We start from the raw sequence: 19,136 nt of genomic DNA, 5'->3' as shown, positions 1-19,136 counted from the left end.
GTAGTCGGACCAGTATCTAGTCCAATCCGTACCTAATTGCCGAAGGTCGATTTTGTGGTGCTCGTCAAACTCCTCAGGGTCCGCAGGAATCGGTTGTCTACATCCAAACTGTCTTAGCACTCTGTTTGTCTGGTGGGGCTCCACGGTTTCATAGTTGATCAACACCACTTTCACGTGCCAAGCGTCCGGATTTTGTAAAAACTCTTCCGGGATTACTGCCCGAATTGCCGGATCCTCGTATGGTGTCCATTGAAACTATATGAACATGATAGAAATATTAGTTATATACATAATACTAAATATCAATCAACTAGCAAATGTATGGAAATATCTATTTGCAATAATACTTACTTCTGCTTCCGACCGTTGGTCCAATAGAAGCCGTATATCTTCAAGTTCAGACGGTAATCCACGAAAACTTGCCGGATGGTTCCACCTAATTAAATAAATTTTTAGCATACTTTTATTGTATAAATCTACATAATAATTCAAAAATGTAATATAAAATTTACCTCGTTACAAGTGGGAATGTATATGGGTGGTTCACTCGAGGACGTAGAAATGGAAAGCAAAACCGTGCCCATGATTGCAGTAGTGAAAGGCAACCTCCGATGTTTGCTCTCCTCGGTCGCGTCGCCCCGCACATCTCCCGATATAATGTTGCCAAGACGGCAGACCCCCAACTAAATTCACCGGCTCCTCTAAAATCAACGAGTTTTAACAACTACCTTAGATGTACACGGCTCCGTGACGTGTCCGGCATCAGATAACCTCCAATTATTTGAAGAATGTATGATCGAGCATATCGAATTCTTTCGATTTCGGTTGAATTTACATTCGACTTGGGGAAGGTGGCACGTAACCAGCCCATCTTGACCTTACCTCCATCCATTTTTTTCGGAATAGCACCCAAAAGCTTGTAGCACACCGCCTCCCAATTGCTAGATTGGGCAGACCCTGTGATTGGGTACCCTTCCACCGACAATCCCAAATGCATGCTGACATCTTCTAGAGTGATAGTGCACTCTCCACATGGAAGATGAAATGTGTGCGTCTCGGGTCTCCACCTCTCGATCAACGTACTAATCAGTTTCGGGTCCAACTTGAATCCCGACCTCTGATGCATACGTGCCAAAAACCCGCTTCCATGAGTAGTTCTCTACTAACGGTGATGGAGGAGCATGCATATTCGGATATGGCATTCCAATACCCGATCTTTAGACTTTTATAACAAACAATAAATTAATAATTATCTAAAATACATAAATAAAAAATCTTAAATAATAATTACAAATTAAATTTAATACTTACCATTTTCATTTGCTCCACCGATATGTGATTGCTATCAAGACGAGTCAATGATCCGCCATTGATGAAAATATAAAAATTTAAAATTATTTTAAAAAATATAAAAATTATAATTATTTTAAAAAATGGATTTGAGAGAATTTTGGAAGGAAATTAAAATTAAATATGAGTTTGAGAGAATTTTGGAAGGAAATTGAGAGGATTAGAGAGAAAAAATTAGATAGGATTTGTTTGTGAAAAAAAATAAAGGGGTCGAGGGTATTTATATATATATTGTTTTGACCATTGGGGGTACTGTTCACGCGCGGAGAAGGTCGCGTCAAGGACGCGATTTCCTTCCACGTCAGCAGATCGCGCTGTCGTGGACGCGACCTCCTGCCATTTACTCTGACATCGCGCTGACGTGGGCGCGATTTCCCGGAAAATGGTCCATTCCGGTAAATAATCAAAAAATCGGCCCATTTCGGTAAATTTTGAAAAAAAGACTTTTTCTAATAAATTGCCCAATAAATTTAGCCTTTTAACTTTTTAATTTAAAAAATTTGAAGTCAAGAACATGAGTTTGTAATTGAAGCCCATTCCATCAACCAAAAGAAGAAAGAACATCATGATTCAGAATCGCAGACATTTCACTCAACCATAACATCTCTTTTCCGCCACAATTTATTTTCTTTTTTACACTCTTAAATAAAGCCTTAAAAACACGGACACTCTTGCGCATATTCTACATTTATTATACAACTTTTAGGGTGAGTGAAAAAATAAATAAATTTTGAATGTGATTAGTAGGAAGTAAAATATTAAAATTTCCATGTTATTGCATAAAAATTGATCATTTTAATTTGAGTTTTTTTTACTCAAATAATATAAAAATAATAATAAATTACAAAAGGGATATGGAAAATGAATTAATTACAAAAATAAGCATTTGCTACAGTGTTTTGATGTTGCCACCTGACATATTGGTGACACTAAACTGAAATGTGATGACCTAAAATATTTAGAGACTTAATAGGTAAATTTCCTGTTTTGGTTGACAATTGAAAAGAGGTTTTAAGGCTTCAAGGGTGCTTCCGCAAGACCAAACTTTAAATGAGTAAATTGCTTCATAAACTCTTCTTATTTATTATTTTATTTTATTCCTTTTTAACACAAATTTTTTTATTTATTTTTCAAAAAAATATTTTTCCTCACTGTTCTGTTATTCAAAATTCACTCTTTTTCGTTTTTCCTTTTGATTTTTAAGGTATAGTATCTCATTTCTCAATTTAACTCCACATAAAAAAATTATTTTTATTTTTGTTTGCTTGTAATTTGTTCATAGTTGATTTTATATATATATATATATATATATATATATATATATATATTAAAAATCATCTATGTATTTACCTCATTTGATCTCTCTCACCAATTCTACTTTAACCCCATTCTATTTATCTCAATGTTTCTTCACCCGGGTTTTCTTCTCCAATCTTTTTCATTGGTGACTTTTAATCTTTTTTAATTGATAATGGGTGCAACAGAGCAAATTTTTAATTCGAGCAAATAAAAAGGGAAATGGTGAATATCGACATTGATGTGATCTTGAAGGAGCTTCCAAATGATGGCTGTATCGCTAGAACCAAAATCATTTGCACTCTGAGTTTGGCATCACGATCAGTACTTATGATCGAGAAGCTATTGAGGGTCGACATGAACATTGCTCGCTTCAATTTCTCCATGGAAGCAATGAATATCACCGGGAGACCTTGAACAATCTCGAAAAATTTTATTTATTCTATTTATTTTTGGTGTTAAAGGGGAATAAAAAATAATAAATAAGAGGGCTTGTGAAAAATTTACCCATTTAAAGTTTGGTAGTCAAGGTGCACCCTTAAAGCCTTTATTTTTTTTCACTGCCAACCAAAACGGGAAATTTACATATCAGGTCCTTGAATATTTTAGATCATCATATTTCAGTTTGGTGCTACCAATTTGTCAAGCAACACCATCATAACACCGTAGCAAATGCCTATTTTCGTAATTAATCTGCTTTCCATATCTTTTTCGTAATTAATTATTTTATTTTATATTATTTAGGTAAAAAAAATCTTTCAAATTAGGATGATAAGAGAAGAAAAAAAAGAAAAAGGAGTATATGCTAGTTCAAAATTAAGCATTATTTCTTTCTTTCCTCTCATTTTTTCAACTAAAGAAAATTGTAATATACTTGAAGGTATAAAAGGAGTTGGCACTTGAGTTCTTCAATTTTTTACTAATTCAATTTTATATCTTTCTAATTTTCTTTCCAAGAAAAACTTTAAATACTCAATTTTATTATTATGTAACTTACAACCTTCAATATGCCTTTTCTTTATATTGTCCTGCTAAAAGTTATGTTATATTTTGGTATTAGTTTCTGTACTTTGTTTTAGTTTTATACTTTAATTTGATCAATTTTAGTTTATGTACTTTTCAAGTCGATCAATTTTAATTATTATTACTTTTCAAAATTTGAAGTTTTATTCCTAATTCAAATAGTATTAGTTGAATCCATTTGGTTAAATTCAATTGCTAATCTTATACCATGCGTGCAATTGTAGATTTAGTCTATTTTCTCCAATTGGATCATTCTAAATCTTTATACTTTTTAAAATTTAAAATTTTAATAGTTACATAAATGAAAATTGTTAATCCATTAACTCAATTTTTAGTTAGTAACATATGAAAATAACAAGTTGACATGACATTATACATATGATACTATGTGTGTCGCATCAGACTTTGAAAATAACATAACTTAATGAATTAACCATCTTTGTCTGGTGAGGATTGAAATTTTAGAATTTGAAAGATATAGGGACTAAAAATGAACAAATTAAAGCATAAATAGTAAATCCGTAACTTTCGCAAAATACGGAGAGTACTAATAAAATTTAACCAAAATGTAATATCGATTCCAGTGGCAAGCAGCAACAAAAAACTCAACCATGAAATTTCTTGCAAAAGTATATATTTTTTCAAGAGTTAAATTCGGTACTTTGGTACGAATCCAGAAAAATGTAATTAAAAAAAAAAGTAGGTACCAAACATATTTTTATTATTGAAAACAAAATTTATATTTATTTAGTAAATGTGGTTTTCAATTTTAAAAAATAGAAAATAAAAAATAAAATGTTTTCAAGAAACCAGTCTAAATTTTTCTAATTTTAAGCATTTCTTTTATCAAAAATATTTCAATTTTAATTTTTTAGAACTAGGACTAAATTGACAAGTTATATAAAGTTGAGAGCTAAATTTAATAATTTTTAAATTAAGATAAAATAGATAAATATTTAAAAATGATTTTATTATTATGGTAATTAAAAAAATGGTACCAGTATTAGAAAAAGAAAATTACGAAGTTGAATAATCAAAATACAGTAAATTATAAATATGTGGATGATTTCTATTGCTTAGGATGTTTTCTTTCATCGTCCATTTCGTTCATAGATTGTGGGATTGATGTGAGTAGAACTTTACAGATCTGCTTTTTCTATAAACTGATATCATGACCACTGTTTTGTTACATCTTTATTATTTTAACTAGCATTCAAATCCATTTATATTTTTCTTTTTAGTGGAAAACTTTTCAGTTGTGGTTTTAGGTCTGGCAATGGTGTAAATCATTTGTTTTTTTTTTAAATTATTCATGTACTAATATTATGTTTGAATTCGGTCCGTATAAAATAACGATGTTTCAGCTCGGTTCAAGTTTAGTTTAAACTCATTTGAGTTAATCGTTTATGAACACTAATCAAACATGTTTACAAACTGTCGAAAACACCCCCTTTTTTTAAAAAAAAAACAAAAAAAAATTCGTAGCAGTCAACTTAAAAACGCAAGTTTGGGAGTCGCCACCGATCTTTTTAAAGAGGTGTGATCGGATCACCTTAGAAACGATTTTAGGTCTACGAATTTTGAGAAAATAGGTTCAGGAGTCGGTTACGTACGAGGAAGGGTTAGCACCCTCGTAACGCCCAAAATTGGTACCGAATTGATTATTTTATGTCTTAGTGTCGAGAATTTTAAAAAATTTTAAAAATACGATCCTTCCTTTTTATTAATGTTAATTTTATAAAAGGTGCTTGGATAAATCGAAACGAATGTTAAAGACCTTCTCGTCTCAGAGTAATAAAATGTTACACCCAATACATTAGGACACGACATTTTAGTCCTCGAGAACAAGCTTGTCTTTTGATTTACAAAACTCTTGCGGTGAAGTTAAAAAAGGGATATTCGATTGCTTTAAGTCAGATGAAAAAATGAAACCCAATACGTTAGGGTACAATTTCTCAAAATTCCTAGCATTGAATATAGCCCTTATTATTATTAAAATCTTCATTTCGAGAAAACGACACGTCACATCCAATACGTTAGGACACGTCGTATCGAATTCCCGAAAATGAGTTTTGGTTTACGCGTTTTGATTAGAGAGAATTTTCAATTATTCAGATTCGACGAGGAAAATTGGAACCCAATACGTTAGGGCTCCATTCTCTCGAAGATTCCAAATACCGAACTCCGCGCTATCTTTGAAAACTTTCGTAAAAAGGGGTTATAATGCTTTAATAAAACTAAATATTTTAGATTGAAACGATGGGATGTTAATATACAACACAAAACAATAATTGACGAGCTAAAGTATATACTAATAATCATCAATAACCAACAAATACTAATAAATAATATAATACATATGTGGGCAATAATATCTAACACACATCATACAAACACGAATATCAACATTCAACAACTAAATGAGTTAATCGTCAAAATTTGGAAGAAGAGCTAAGCGAAATAACATAAGTAAAATGTGACAACTTTTCGAATAAATAAAATGAATATTGGGATATATCAAAAGGTTAGAAATGAATATTATGTGAAATAATAATATAAGAATGAATTTTTAAGTAAATATTTCATGAAAAGAAACTCAAAATATATATATACAAATGTTGATTTGAATAAATGGTACATGCAAAATGAGAGGAAAACTTTATAACAGTATTTGTATGCTAAATTTATTTAATACTATTTTAAAATAATAGTATATTATATTATTAAAAATTTCTAATGATGAACTTTAAAACTATATTAAACTTTAATATTAAAACAATACTAGGTTTATAAGTAAATACATACTAAAGACAAAAAATCGAAATAAATTTTTTTAGAAAATAAATAAATTAAATTATGGATTAAATTAAAATAAAAATGGAATTAAAAGGAATAAACGAAAATAGAATAAAATAGAGGGGATGGGGGCCAAATGCAACATGCGGATAACTTGGGGGACCAGGTGGGAAATAATCCCCGTCACTCCAAATCGCAGTGCATAACCTGGGCCCAGATGAAACAAAAGCAAAATGTAGCGTGAAATTCACAAATAAAGAAAAATTGATTTGAAATCGCCATTGAAGAAGGAGGATCAAATGTGCAAATAACCCTACCAAGACCATGATGCGCGGATCTCAGCCGCCTCCGGGTCGGGTCATTGGGTTAAGATTAAACGGCACCGTTTTGAGGGCTGTTAACCCTAGCTCAAAACGACGCCGTGCGATTTCACTATTTAAACCCCCTAAAAAAATAACTCAGTTGCTTAACAAAGAAAGAAAAAAAAAAAGAGAAGGCCGCCGCCTCCTCACGTCTGCGCTAGGGTTTCAACCCTAGTCTCACAACACCGAAGGCTCTGCCGATTTCTGGCCTCACATCCCTTGTCCAAACTCCGACTGAGGCGGAGTGAGCGAGGTTTCAGTCGACGCTAACACCCAGGTAAGACTTCCTCCCCTTCTTTTGTTTTATAAAACACGAAGAAGCCGAAAAGAGAAAAAAGAAAAAGGAGTCACCTTTAGTAAACTTTCTTTTTGATTGCTTTCGTTGTTTTTTTTTTGTATTTCTGCCTTTTGCTTTATAGGCTGAAAAAGTGAACAAAAATGAAAAATGAAAAAATACAGTTTTTTTTCCTTTTTGCTGCGTTGTTTGCGTCCCATTTGCAGGTGTACGAGGGCAGAGGTCGACGTGGAGGTACGGAGGCAGAGGCGCAAGCGTACGGAGGCTCATCACGTGTGCGGCGGCAGAAAGGTGTGTCTGGAGGAGATGCATGCAGCAGCAAAGGCGCAGACGCTGGGGAAGCCTTGGGTTATTCAAATGCTGACTGGAAGGAGGGCTGATGCTAGGGTTTCTTTTAGTTTTCGGGCCACCTAGTGATTGGGCCGGGTGTAGTTGGGTATAAGCTTGGGCTAGGTTAACTGATTTGGGCCACGTTGTGCCCTTGTATTTGGACTTGTGGACTGTTATTAACCTTTTGTTTGGTTTATTTTTTTATTACTATTTTTTCAATTTGGATTGGATTTTTATATTATGGGCCGGGCAAATTGGGCCTATCACACAAACAGTAAAAAAACATGTTCGTGAAACACTAATTAAACCTGTTCGCATGCACTAAATGAATGTGTTCACAAAAAATAAACAGAGAAATAGTCAAACATGTTCACAGATACACAAACAAATAAGCAAACTAGTCAATTAATGTTAAACTAAACTTAAACAACATTTTAACAAGTAGTTCACAGTATGAGATAAAATAAGTGTAATACCTAATTTGCCCGGCCCGTTAGTAAAATAAACCAAATAAAAAATCAAAATTAAATGGTCTAATAACAGTCCAGACTACAAAATTTGGGCCCAAACCTAACTTATCCTAGGCCCAAAATCCACCGAAACCCTAGCAGTACCCAGTTCCTAGTGCCGCAGCAGCCAAGACCTCCGCGCGTGTCAAGCGCTCCACGCGCCTCCAGCTGGCCTCCGTACACGCCACGTCCACCACCCGTACGCCACACCTGCAAACAAAACAAAAAACGTAGCAGAGAGACAGGGGGTTTTTCTTTGGTTTTATTTTATTTTTATTGGTTTTTTTCACACAGAGGGATATAAAAAATGAATAGAGAAGCCATTGTAAGGTTTTTTTTCCAGGGGATTGAATAAAAAAAAACAAGAAAGATTCAAAACAGAGAATTTTGTAAGGTGATTTTTCATTATTTTTCTTCTTCACTTTTCCCTCTTTTACTGCTCTATTCATTAATGGCATGAAATAAAAGAGAAAGAGAGGTTAGGGAGAGTAGCTTACCTGCTAGCCGAGACGTCGTTCGCTCTGTCGCAATTGGAGTCAGACGAGGGATCGGAGTCTCCAAGCATCGGTTTGCTGAGCGGCGTTAGAGGAGAATTTTTTAGAGTTTGCTTTAGAGTGGTAAAGTAGCTGCTAATTTAGGGTTTTTGTGACCCTTAGGTAACCCAAAACGGCACCGTTTGGAGCCTGGTCAGTGGTTTCAAAATGGTGACGTATAGGGTAGTACCCGTGTGCATGACCCGATTTGAGAAAGAGGATCCGCGTGTTTTATTGGTGGTTTATTTGCGCAATGAATCCTCCTGTTTTCTCAATTGGTTTTGATGTAATCCCTTTCGTTTTTTTATTTTGGCTATATAGTTCTATTTTGTTTTCAATTTCATCCTCTCATCAGTTGAGGAGACATACGTCCAAAACGACGTTGTTTCCAATGATCTGACCTAGTTTCCTAGACTGGTGCATTTAATTGCTGCATTAGTCCCTTCAATTTCAAACAAACTTCAAATCGGTTCTCTTTTATTTTATTTATTTTCAAATTTGCCCCAAACACTTGCTTTAATCCTTTTCGTATACGTGTTTTAAAAAAAAAAGAAATTAACTAATTTGATATCAATGTTATTATTACTATTATTATTATTATTAGTAATAGCAGTATTATTATTATGATATTTGCTTATATATTTACCTTTCTTTTATATATATACAATATTTCATTCTATACATTATTTTAAGTTTCTTCTAAAACCATGATATACTATTATTAGTATTGTTTAGTTTTTTAATATATAATATAATGTATATATTATCTATTTCAAATTTATTTTAACTATAATTTCTCTTCTTTCATATTTCTTGGGTTATTTTAAAAAAAAAAAACTTGTACAATTTCATGTGTGTTAATTTATAATTTGGTGCTTTGATTGACTTTAGATTCATTAGCCTTTGAATGTTAGCATAATATATGATGTGAGATTATTGCTCTTGTATGTATTGTGTTGCTCATTTATATTTAAGGTTTCTTTGTTGTTTATTAGCTTACACATAGCTTACGAATTTTTCTTTCGCGATACATATTGTCTTATTGCATTTTATTAAAATGACTATATTCTATTTTAAGCATTAATATCGATTTATCCATAAAACAACGCAATACTCAAAAATTGGAATCCTCGAGAGAATTGAGCCTTAACGTATTGGGTTCCAACTTTCCTCGTTGAATCTAAATAATCGAAAATTTTCTTCAATCAAAACATATAAACCAAAAACTCATTTTCGGGACTAAAAATGTCGTGTCCTAATGTATTGGGTGTGACATTTTATTACTTTGAGACGAGAAGGTCTTTAGCATTCGCCTCAATTTATCCAAGCATCTTTTATAAAATTAACATTAATAAAAAAAGAAGGATCGTATTTTAAAATCTTTTCAAATTCTCGACACTAAGGCATTAAACAATCAATTCGGTTCCAATTTTGGGCGTTACGAGGGTGCTAACCCTTCCTCGTGCGTAGCTGACTCCCGAACCTATCTTCTCAAAATTCGTAGACCTAAAATCGTTTTCAAGGTGATCTGATCACACCTCTTTAAAAGATCGGTGGCAACTCCCAATTTTCTTTTTTTAAAAAAGTCGGATAAACAATTTTTTTGTTTTTCAAAAAATGATTGCGACAATAAGTATAGTAGTCTTATAAACCCACTGTCACTTGGTGGAACTAATAAGCTATAACTATTGTAATTGTATAAAAAAATCCTAGAAAATCCCATTGTTTGATTTTAGACCTTTCAAAAGAAATCTTAGCAAGATATCACCAAACCTATAACGGTAAACAAACAAAACATAAAAATATTTTTGACAAAAGTGTTGATAGTGCTTGCAAGTTTAGGCCACAGGTTGGCACACTCCTTTAAAATTGGATCATGATTAATGATAATAAAACCTAAAACATAAAATCAAAACATTATTAGATGCATCTAGATTAGGGATCTTGCATTTATTTTGCCTAAAAAAACTCAACAACAAACAAGAACTTTGAACATGAGGAAATCTCATGGGTCGTCGATTGACTCTTAGCTCGATTGACATGGATATTATTGTCAATTTGGGAGGACGTGGGTTTGAGTGCGCTGAACCGCATTATCCTCCTATTTATGGGTTAGGGAGGGGCTATGGGTTGTTCTAAGCATTGTGTCAAAAAGAACAGATATAATCACAATATATATAAATAAATAAAAAGGTAGAAAGATAATTTAAAAATGAGAGCTTAGTTGTATCTTAGTATGTTTATAAGCGAAATTGTCACACCCGGAAAGCTAAAAGCTGTGTACGGTCCTTGAAGAAAAGTTACGAGTTAAATAAAATTTAGATCTAACCCAACCAAAATCCTAGGTACCTAATTAGAAAAATTTTAGTTTAGCAGGGCTATAGAGTGATTATATGAGTCTTGTGGACTAGTTGGTAAATAGTTAAATTTCAATGTTAGTTTCGTTGCATTAGAACTAAGCATTTCTAAGTGGGAAACATTATGCTTATGAAGATTAAATGTTATGTTGACTGAATTGTCTTTAGTAATCATAAGTGGGAGGGTTATATAAGGGAGAACTGACTTTCCCTTTGGGGATCCTCTTATTCTGGCATTCATTTTCCTACTTCTATTTTCTTCTTTGTTTCTTGCATTCAATTTCTTCTTCCATCTTCTTCTTTGAACTGTTCTAAAGAAAAAAAGAGAGAGAAAAGAGAGTAATGAGCAGTCTGCATATGGGGAGGAATTAACATATTAGCTTGAGTTGTCGAAAATTTAGCAATTTGGTAATCTGTCTAACTATTTCGCACATTTTGATTCAAGAAGAAGGAAGGAAAACTTGTGGATTTTGGTATAATTCATTGATTTTGGACTATGATGATTTAATTCGCAGTTAACTTCTCCATATGTTAATGAATTATGGTAGTCTTACATTTAAATGCCTTTGTTTTGATTATTAATTGGTTTCTATGTTTAGCTAACCAGGAAGGAGGAAGCTTAAGCGATAAAGGAAAAACTAAGCAGGAGGGAGTAATATCAACTTCCAGGTATTTTTCCAGTGAGTTTTTACACTCATACTCATTGTTTTCAATCATTATGTTGATTTGTTGTGCGGTTTGTTGTGGAATTCATCTGTGTTGTGATGTTAAGTGCGTGAGTGCTATAGTGAGAATCATCAGTTAGAAAAATTTACGGTTGTAAACATGCACACGTGAAATGAATGACTTGCATGCTGCTTGAATTATAATGATGGGGTTTATTTATGCAAATTGTTCATTTGGTTGTAATATGCACAATGACGAATGTGGTCATGTTCAATGTGTTTTTGCAAAAAGAATGAATTGGGTGAATCGTTGATGCTAATGTTTTATATAAGAAGTAAGGAGGTATGTAAAGAAAAAGATGATTAGAGTTTAAGTGTTACATGTTATTTGGCTTTGTGGAGGTTCAGATGAGCTGTACATAGATATATGTGCACAAGTATATGATAACCCTGAGAGGGTTCTTTGCAAGTTTGAGACATTGCGGAGTGTAAGGCTTTAAGCCTTACGTACGTAAATATATATATTTATATGCAAGTCCTATGGTTATGGGCATACAAAAGCTAGGACAGTCCGCTAGACCTATTGTAATACCTGATTTTGGCCCGGGTAAAAGGCCCAAATTACAAACGGGCCACAAGGCCCAAACTGAAATAAACAGAGGCCCAAAATTAGACCCAGGCCGAAGCAATTTCAGAAACCCTAGGGTTTCTGAGGGAGCCTCCCGCCGCAAGCCAAACGCCGAATCTCCGTAGTCTTCACCTGCAAAGAAAACAAACAATACAAGGAAAGAAATAAACAGCAAAGAAAATCAAAGATTCGTAAATCAAATCAAACGAGATTTGTTTCTTTATTTTTCATTCGGCTATAAAATAGCATTGTAATACTGTAAATGGGGATCCCAAATTGGAAATCAATAAAAAGAAAGCAAATATTCTTATAGCAGGGACAGAGAGCAAAATCGACCGGAAAGGTTGACATTGTGCAATTTTTATTTGTTATATTTATTATTTTCATTCTTTCCTACATACAAATAAAATAAAAAGAAGTAAAGGAGAAAGAAACGACCCGAGTGGTGTCCAGAATCGCCGTGAACCGCCGGAAACCGAAAGGTTTCTCGGAGATTTGATGTTCTTCCGGTGATATTTTGAGGGTTTTGGGGCCAAAAATGGGCTTAGGAGCTTCGGAGGAGCCAGATCTGAAGTTTTCCTCGTTTTCGGCCACCGTAGATGGCGGCACCGGTGCCAGAGATCGGTGGCCGACGCAGTGGCCGGTGACCGGCCGATGATCGGACGGCTGGGTAGGGGGGAGAGTTTTTTTGAGGTTTTGAAAGTTTTTTTTTAAAAAGCTGGAAAATGAAATTTTTGAATAGATTTTTGGCTTAAATAGCCTAGTGAAACGACGTCGTTTCACCAGGCCTCCCCAGATGCCAAAACGACGTCGTTTTGGGGAGGCCGACCCGACTCCGACCCGACCCGGCCTAGGATCCGTGTGTTTTTTTAGCGGAGGGGTAAATTGCATTTTTAGCCCCTCTGCCTTTTAATATACTTTCAATTAGTTTTTTTTTTTTAAATTCGACCGTTAATTTATTTTAAATTCCGATTTAATCCGTTCGAACGGCACCGTTTTAGAGGAGAGGGGAAAATTTCCCTTCCAGCCCCTCTATGTAATTCGCGTGTTCGAATTAGTCCCTGGGGTTTCATTTATTCGCGGATTTGCCCTCAAATTTTTCAATTGCTGTTCAATTTGGTTTTTCTTATTATTTTCTTAATTAATTTTAACAATGTAATTGTTTTTTTATTTTTTAAATTATTTTGAAAAAAACACATGTATATGTTTTTTATACGCATTTATATTTTTAAAACTAAGATTTTATTCACATTTATATGTATACATATTTTTTTTTGGATTTTAATAATGTTGACATCATTTAATTTTTATTTTTTTATGTTCTCATAAGTACATTATAAATTTTATAAATTAAAGTTTTACATGAAAATTCATATGTATGCCTCTAATTCTTCGTAATTTCATTTATTATGTTTATATTGCTCATTTAATTAATATATTATAAGTCATTCTTTATTTATTTGTTCATATATTTGCATTATTTCTATGCTATCGTAGTATTTATTATTGCATTATATATTTAATGTAGCATAACATTACATTTTTTATTTTTTTAAATCAAACTTTTTTCAAAATGGAGATTCTTTTAATCAAAATAAGAGCTCATTATTGGGAATTCAACACGTTGTGTCCTAACGTATTGGGTGTGACGCATTGATTTCTCGAAATGAAATTTTTTTTTAAAATCATAAAGGAAATTTTCTGAGTTTGGGATTTTAAAGGAATTGTGCCCTAACGTATTGGGCGTGATTTCTTAAATTTTGGATAAGCGGATTTTCTTTTAAAGTGAAGGAAATATTCCGAGTTTGGGATTCTAAAGGAATCGTGCCCTAACGTATTGGGTGTGATTTCTTAAATCTTGGATAAGTGGATGTTCCTTTAAAGTTTTTCATTATACGAGTATTTTGACCTAACTCATTTTGGAGGAAATTAGAATGTTGTGCCCTAACGCATTGGGTGTGGCATTTTTGCTTCTCTGAATTGAGAAGGGTCTTAATACGTAACGTTTTAAGTTTTTAAAGATTATATGTTTAAAATTTTGACCTTTAGACACTAATTAATTAACTAGGTACCAATTTTGGGCGTTACGAGGTGCTAATCCTTCCTCGTGCGTGGCGACTCCGGATCCGTTTTCTAAAACTCGTAGACCAAAGCCGTTTTTTAGGTGATCCAATCACACCTCAATAAAAGATTGGTGGCGACTCCCAATTTTCTTTTTTTTAAGTCGACAACCCAAAATTTTTTGTTTTCAAAAAAATGGTTTCGACAGCTTGGCGACTCAACTGGGGACTTTTTTTTAAAAAATTAAGAGAGTCGAGCCATAAAGTTGATTAATTCTTGTCTTATGGTCGAGAAAATATTTTTAAAAAAAACTCATGACATCCTTTTGCATTCATTATCTTCTTGTTCAAACATTGTTTGCATTATACATTTCATGAGTTGAACAATGTTACCCTTTGAAGTGGGAGTGAGAAACTATGTCTTCGTGAGGTTTTTTTACCTCCGTGTAGGGTAGTGGATTGCTTTCGGGATACATCCGTACCTATGTCTTCGTGAGATTTTTCATCTCCGTGTAGCCATAGGGAAATGTATTCCCCTGAACTGAACTCGGTCCATATGAGCCTATAATGTGTGAGGATTGAGGAATCTGCTGGTTCGGGTACCTTTACTCTAGAAGCCAAACTTTATATAATGAACCTTAGGAATCCACCTTAGGTAGAATTATACTAAACCCTAGTAGATATCCAATTAGAGATCTTTATTTCTTGATTATATCTTATGTTTCTATGTTATACTGACTTTTGGTGTTTTATTTGCATGACATGACATTTCATTTCATCATAAAAGGCGTCAATTCAAATTCAGTTGCTAGATAGAAGGCTTATCATGGAAAGCAGGTTTCTTGATAAAGTGGAGGACAATGCGGCTGTTCGAACTTGGTCTGAAACAACGCAACAAGAAAAGGGTGATAGTTTGGCTGATGGGCATGTATCAGAGTTATGGGACTTTACGCATATCGGTGCAACTCAAAACAATTTGCAAGAATTGAAGGAAATCAGGGTCGATGGAGTGATGAGGTTAGACAGCTCTTTTATGATAATTATGGGGATCTGCCTTATTTGCTTGATGTAAAGGTAGACAAGCATTTGTTTCAAGCCCTCGCCCAATTCTGGAATCCTGATTACAGCTGCTTTACGTTCAGGAAGGTCGATTTAGTGCCTACTTTAGAGGAGTATATGGCTTTACTCCGTTGTTCAAAGTTTCAAGTGGACAGGGTCTATTCGAGAGCGGTAAATGTGCCAACCTTTTCCAAGAAGCTGATGAGTGTAACAGGAATGAGTGAGCAGTGGGTTGTCGCACGAATTAAGCAAAAGGGGGACAGTAAGTGCGTTCCTTGGAAAGGCTTGAAAGATGCAATCCTCACACACCCAGATGTCAGGAAAAGGTTAGATGTTTTTGCTTTAAGTATATACGGCTTGGTTGTTTTCCTTAAAGCCTTGGGGTATGTGGATGAAACAGTCACTGATTTATTCGACCGGCTCAATAAGAAAGTTACACCAATTCCAACAATTTTGGCAGAGACTTTTAGGTCATTGAGTGCATGCCGGAAGACGGGTGAAGGTAGATTTATTGGATGTGCACAGCTTCTACTCTCGTGGTTTCACAGTCACTTTTGGAAGGTGGATAAAGTGTCGTATCGAGTTTTCTCTGAAAATTATTCACCACTAAAGGAGATAGTTGCTACGCCCAGAAGAGACGACATTTTGAAGGAGAGGTGGATAGCAATTCTTCAAAATCTTCGAGAGGAGGACATTGAATGGAGAGCTCATTGGTTACTTCCAGATGAGATCCTGTATAGGTGTGGTAGTTTTGATTGGGTTCCTTTGTTAGGGGTTTGGGGAGCTACTGGATACGCTCCATTATTGGTGCTAAGGCAATATAGGTCAAGGCAATTTATACCTGCGACCCAATGGATAGCTGATTGTGAATTTTCGTACAAGGATGATGGTTATAGAAAGAAGATTCAAGAGATGGCTAATGCGTGAAAGCAAACTCGCCGAATGAAGAGGCTAGCTTTGGGTCCAATGACAACTCCTGAGTATCATCAATGGTGGGCTAGAAGGATAAATGATAATACACCCAGGTTAAATCAGGAAGAAAGCCAGTCAATAGAAGAGCATTTGCGAGTCATTCCTTTTGAGTTGGAAATTGTAAGACAAGATTTTAAGAGGAAGAACACGGACTTGGAGAAAAGGATAGAGCAAATGGAGGCGGAAAAGACGAACTTGAGATTGGACATAGACGTTCAGAAGCTTGAGAATGAGAGGTTGAAGAAAGAGAAAAACAAGGCTGATGAGGAACTGGGCAGTCTGAAGATGGATTATAAAAAAATGCGTTTGTCAATGAGAACTGCTGGGCTGGGAAAGACTTCAGAACAATGGCGAGCAGAAATCCAAGAAGAAAAGGACAAAGCCGATGGATGGGAACATAAATGTAAGGAGATGCAGAGACGAAATGAAGTCTTAAAAAAGAGTTTGTCAGAAAGCCAAAGGGAAAAATGCGAACTAAAGGATAGGGTGATTATGTTGGAAAGATCTCTTCATCAGTATCGAAGCCGAAGCTCTACGATAGAGTTGAAAGCAAGCTTGAGCAAGATTGACGAAATGAAGAGTTAGAAACGGTGCTGCAAAATTGTGAGATTCAGATCAAGCACTTGAAAGCAAACGAAAGTCGTAATATGAACAGCTTCACCACTTTTAGAGTCAAGTTAGAAACAGAGATCATCTTATCGAGGAAGCTGTGGTCCAGATTCGAGAATTAGCTGATCATGTACAGACTTTAGCAGTACAGGCTGACACGCTGAGTGTGAAGTATGAATTAGAATTGGATCGGGGGCAAGAATTAGCTTTATTACTTAGAAAGATCAGAGTTCTGGGTACTAGGGCAAAGACTTATTTGTAATTCGCTTTATGTAAAGAAATTTGCTTTCTAGTAAGGTTTTCTTATATGGAATTGAATCAAAATTGACGTCTTTTTTTGCATTCATGCATTGCATTACTTCATATAAAACATTGAAAGATTCTAATTAATTTAAGTCACTCCTCAATTAATCGAAAAATCAACCAATCAACCGAACACCGTTATAGTACCCGAGCAAAGTCAGGAGGCATGGACCAAAGATTGGAGAGAATAGAGCAAATGCAAATACAGATGCAAGAGCAATTGACTGAATTTCAACAAGAAATGAGGAATCGGATGCTAAATTCCAAATAAATATGAGCCACTAACCCAGTTATTGGGTAAAGGAAAAGCCAATGACTCACTTTGGGGATGATAATGAGGATCCTATATATTCCCCAGATTTTACCTCGATAAGTGTCCAGGCCCAACCAGACACATGTCCACAAGAGGCACTTTTTACCATCGATCCCGACAATATTTGACTGGTACATCGACACTAGTATATCGCCTGACAGACTCAAAATCCAATCCTGTTGCTCTTGACAATTCATCAGAAATAAAACAGGCGAAGATAGAACACCCAGATACTATAAAAGCCTCAAGGAAGAAAGGGAATAAGGGGAAAATGAAGGTAGATATAACAAGGGCCACTTAAGACCAATCGTTGTGAGCCGGCTAAAGACAGAAATCACCAGCCATCAGGGTCTTTTAAAGCAAGAATCATATGTGAGGCCAGGTACTGAAAAACTCCAGTTCACGCCAATTCCAATGTCGTACAAGGAGCTGTATCAAAGCTTATTCGATAAGCACATTGTTGCACCTTTCTACTCAAAACCCCTACAACCTCCGTACCCTAAATGGTATGATACAAACACGCAATGTGATTATCATGTTGGAATTATGGGGCACTCAGTAGAGAATTGCATTGCCTTCAAAAAGCTAGTTGAAAGACTCATCAATATAGGCGTTGTCAAATTTGAAGGTTCATCCAATGCAGAAAATCTGCTACCCAATCATATCGATGATGAGGTGATTGCAATGTATGAAGAAGGGTTAAGAAACGTTCACATCAATGCCATGCATGAAGACAACTGAGAAGAGTCCTTATTAGATATTCGACCTTATCAACTTGGAGGTTCCTAAATAATTGGACTTCGAAAAAATCTCTGTAGTTTTTAGAGCTTGTTTAGAGTAATGTTCAGAACATTCTTGTTGCTTTTAGCCTAAAAAACGATAGGAATTCCTTTGTGAAATAGGCTCATGTCTGAACATTATTATTCTAATAAAATACATCTTTGCATTTGAGCTAATATTCGTTCATTCTTTGCGAGTAATTATTCTTTCATTCTTTTGGATTTTCTTCTACATAATTATATTGTACAAATAATCATTCGTAAATTCATACATTCTTTTGTATATTCTTTCGCAATTACTATGGGTCCTCAGATATCAATGACATGAATGGCGATGCTACTGACTCAGAATCTCCTTCCGAGCGAGACATGTGTTTAGAGGGATCTCATAACTTTGAAGATGTCATAGATCGTAGCCTATTTCTGGACCTCTTAATGATGGTAGAACAAGTCAGAAAATGGATCTCACCCTACAAAGAATTATCAGGATACATGACTTCTCCTTATGTGGGACATGGAGGTCATTTGGTCGATCTCGCCAAAAGAGTTTGACGGTCATCAATTCATCTTTGCGATCGTCAAGTACTTTACTAAATGTGTGGAAGCTGCTTCGTATGTCAATTCTTGAAGAATCATATGGAACGCCAAAAGGATCATATCTAACAATGTACTAAGATTGAACAATAGCACAATATCAAAAGTTTGCAGTCTGTTCACGATTAATGCCATATTGCCCAAAGAAAAGACAGCAAAAAAAAAAACTACTCTGCTGGTGCAATGACTTTCTCTTGGGCCCATCGTGGTTTTGCCTATTGAAGACAAGATTCTTTCACTCTGAGCTTTTAGATCTAATTGAAGAGGAATGTTCAAAGTTATCCATCATGGTCAAATGCGCCA

At 34.7% G+C, this 19,136-nt stretch overlaps 1 pseudogene; it reads left to right on the top strand.

Moving 5' to 3' along the window:
* The first annotated feature begins 16,646 nt into the window (after window positions 1–16,646).
* On the top strand, window positions 16,647–18,201 carry LOC128041870 (uncharacterized; annotated as a pseudogene).
* Window positions 18,202–19,136: the final 935 nt, after the last annotated feature.

This window comes from Gossypium raimondii, chromosome 6, assembly GCF_025698545.1.
Source record: "Gossypium raimondii isolate GPD5lz chromosome 6, ASM2569854v1, whole genome shotgun sequence".
Classification (NCBI taxonomy): domain Eukaryota; kingdom Viridiplantae; phylum Streptophyta; class Magnoliopsida; order Malvales; family Malvaceae; genus Gossypium; species Gossypium raimondii.
This window is presented reverse-complemented; position numbering and strand designations above follow the sequence as displayed.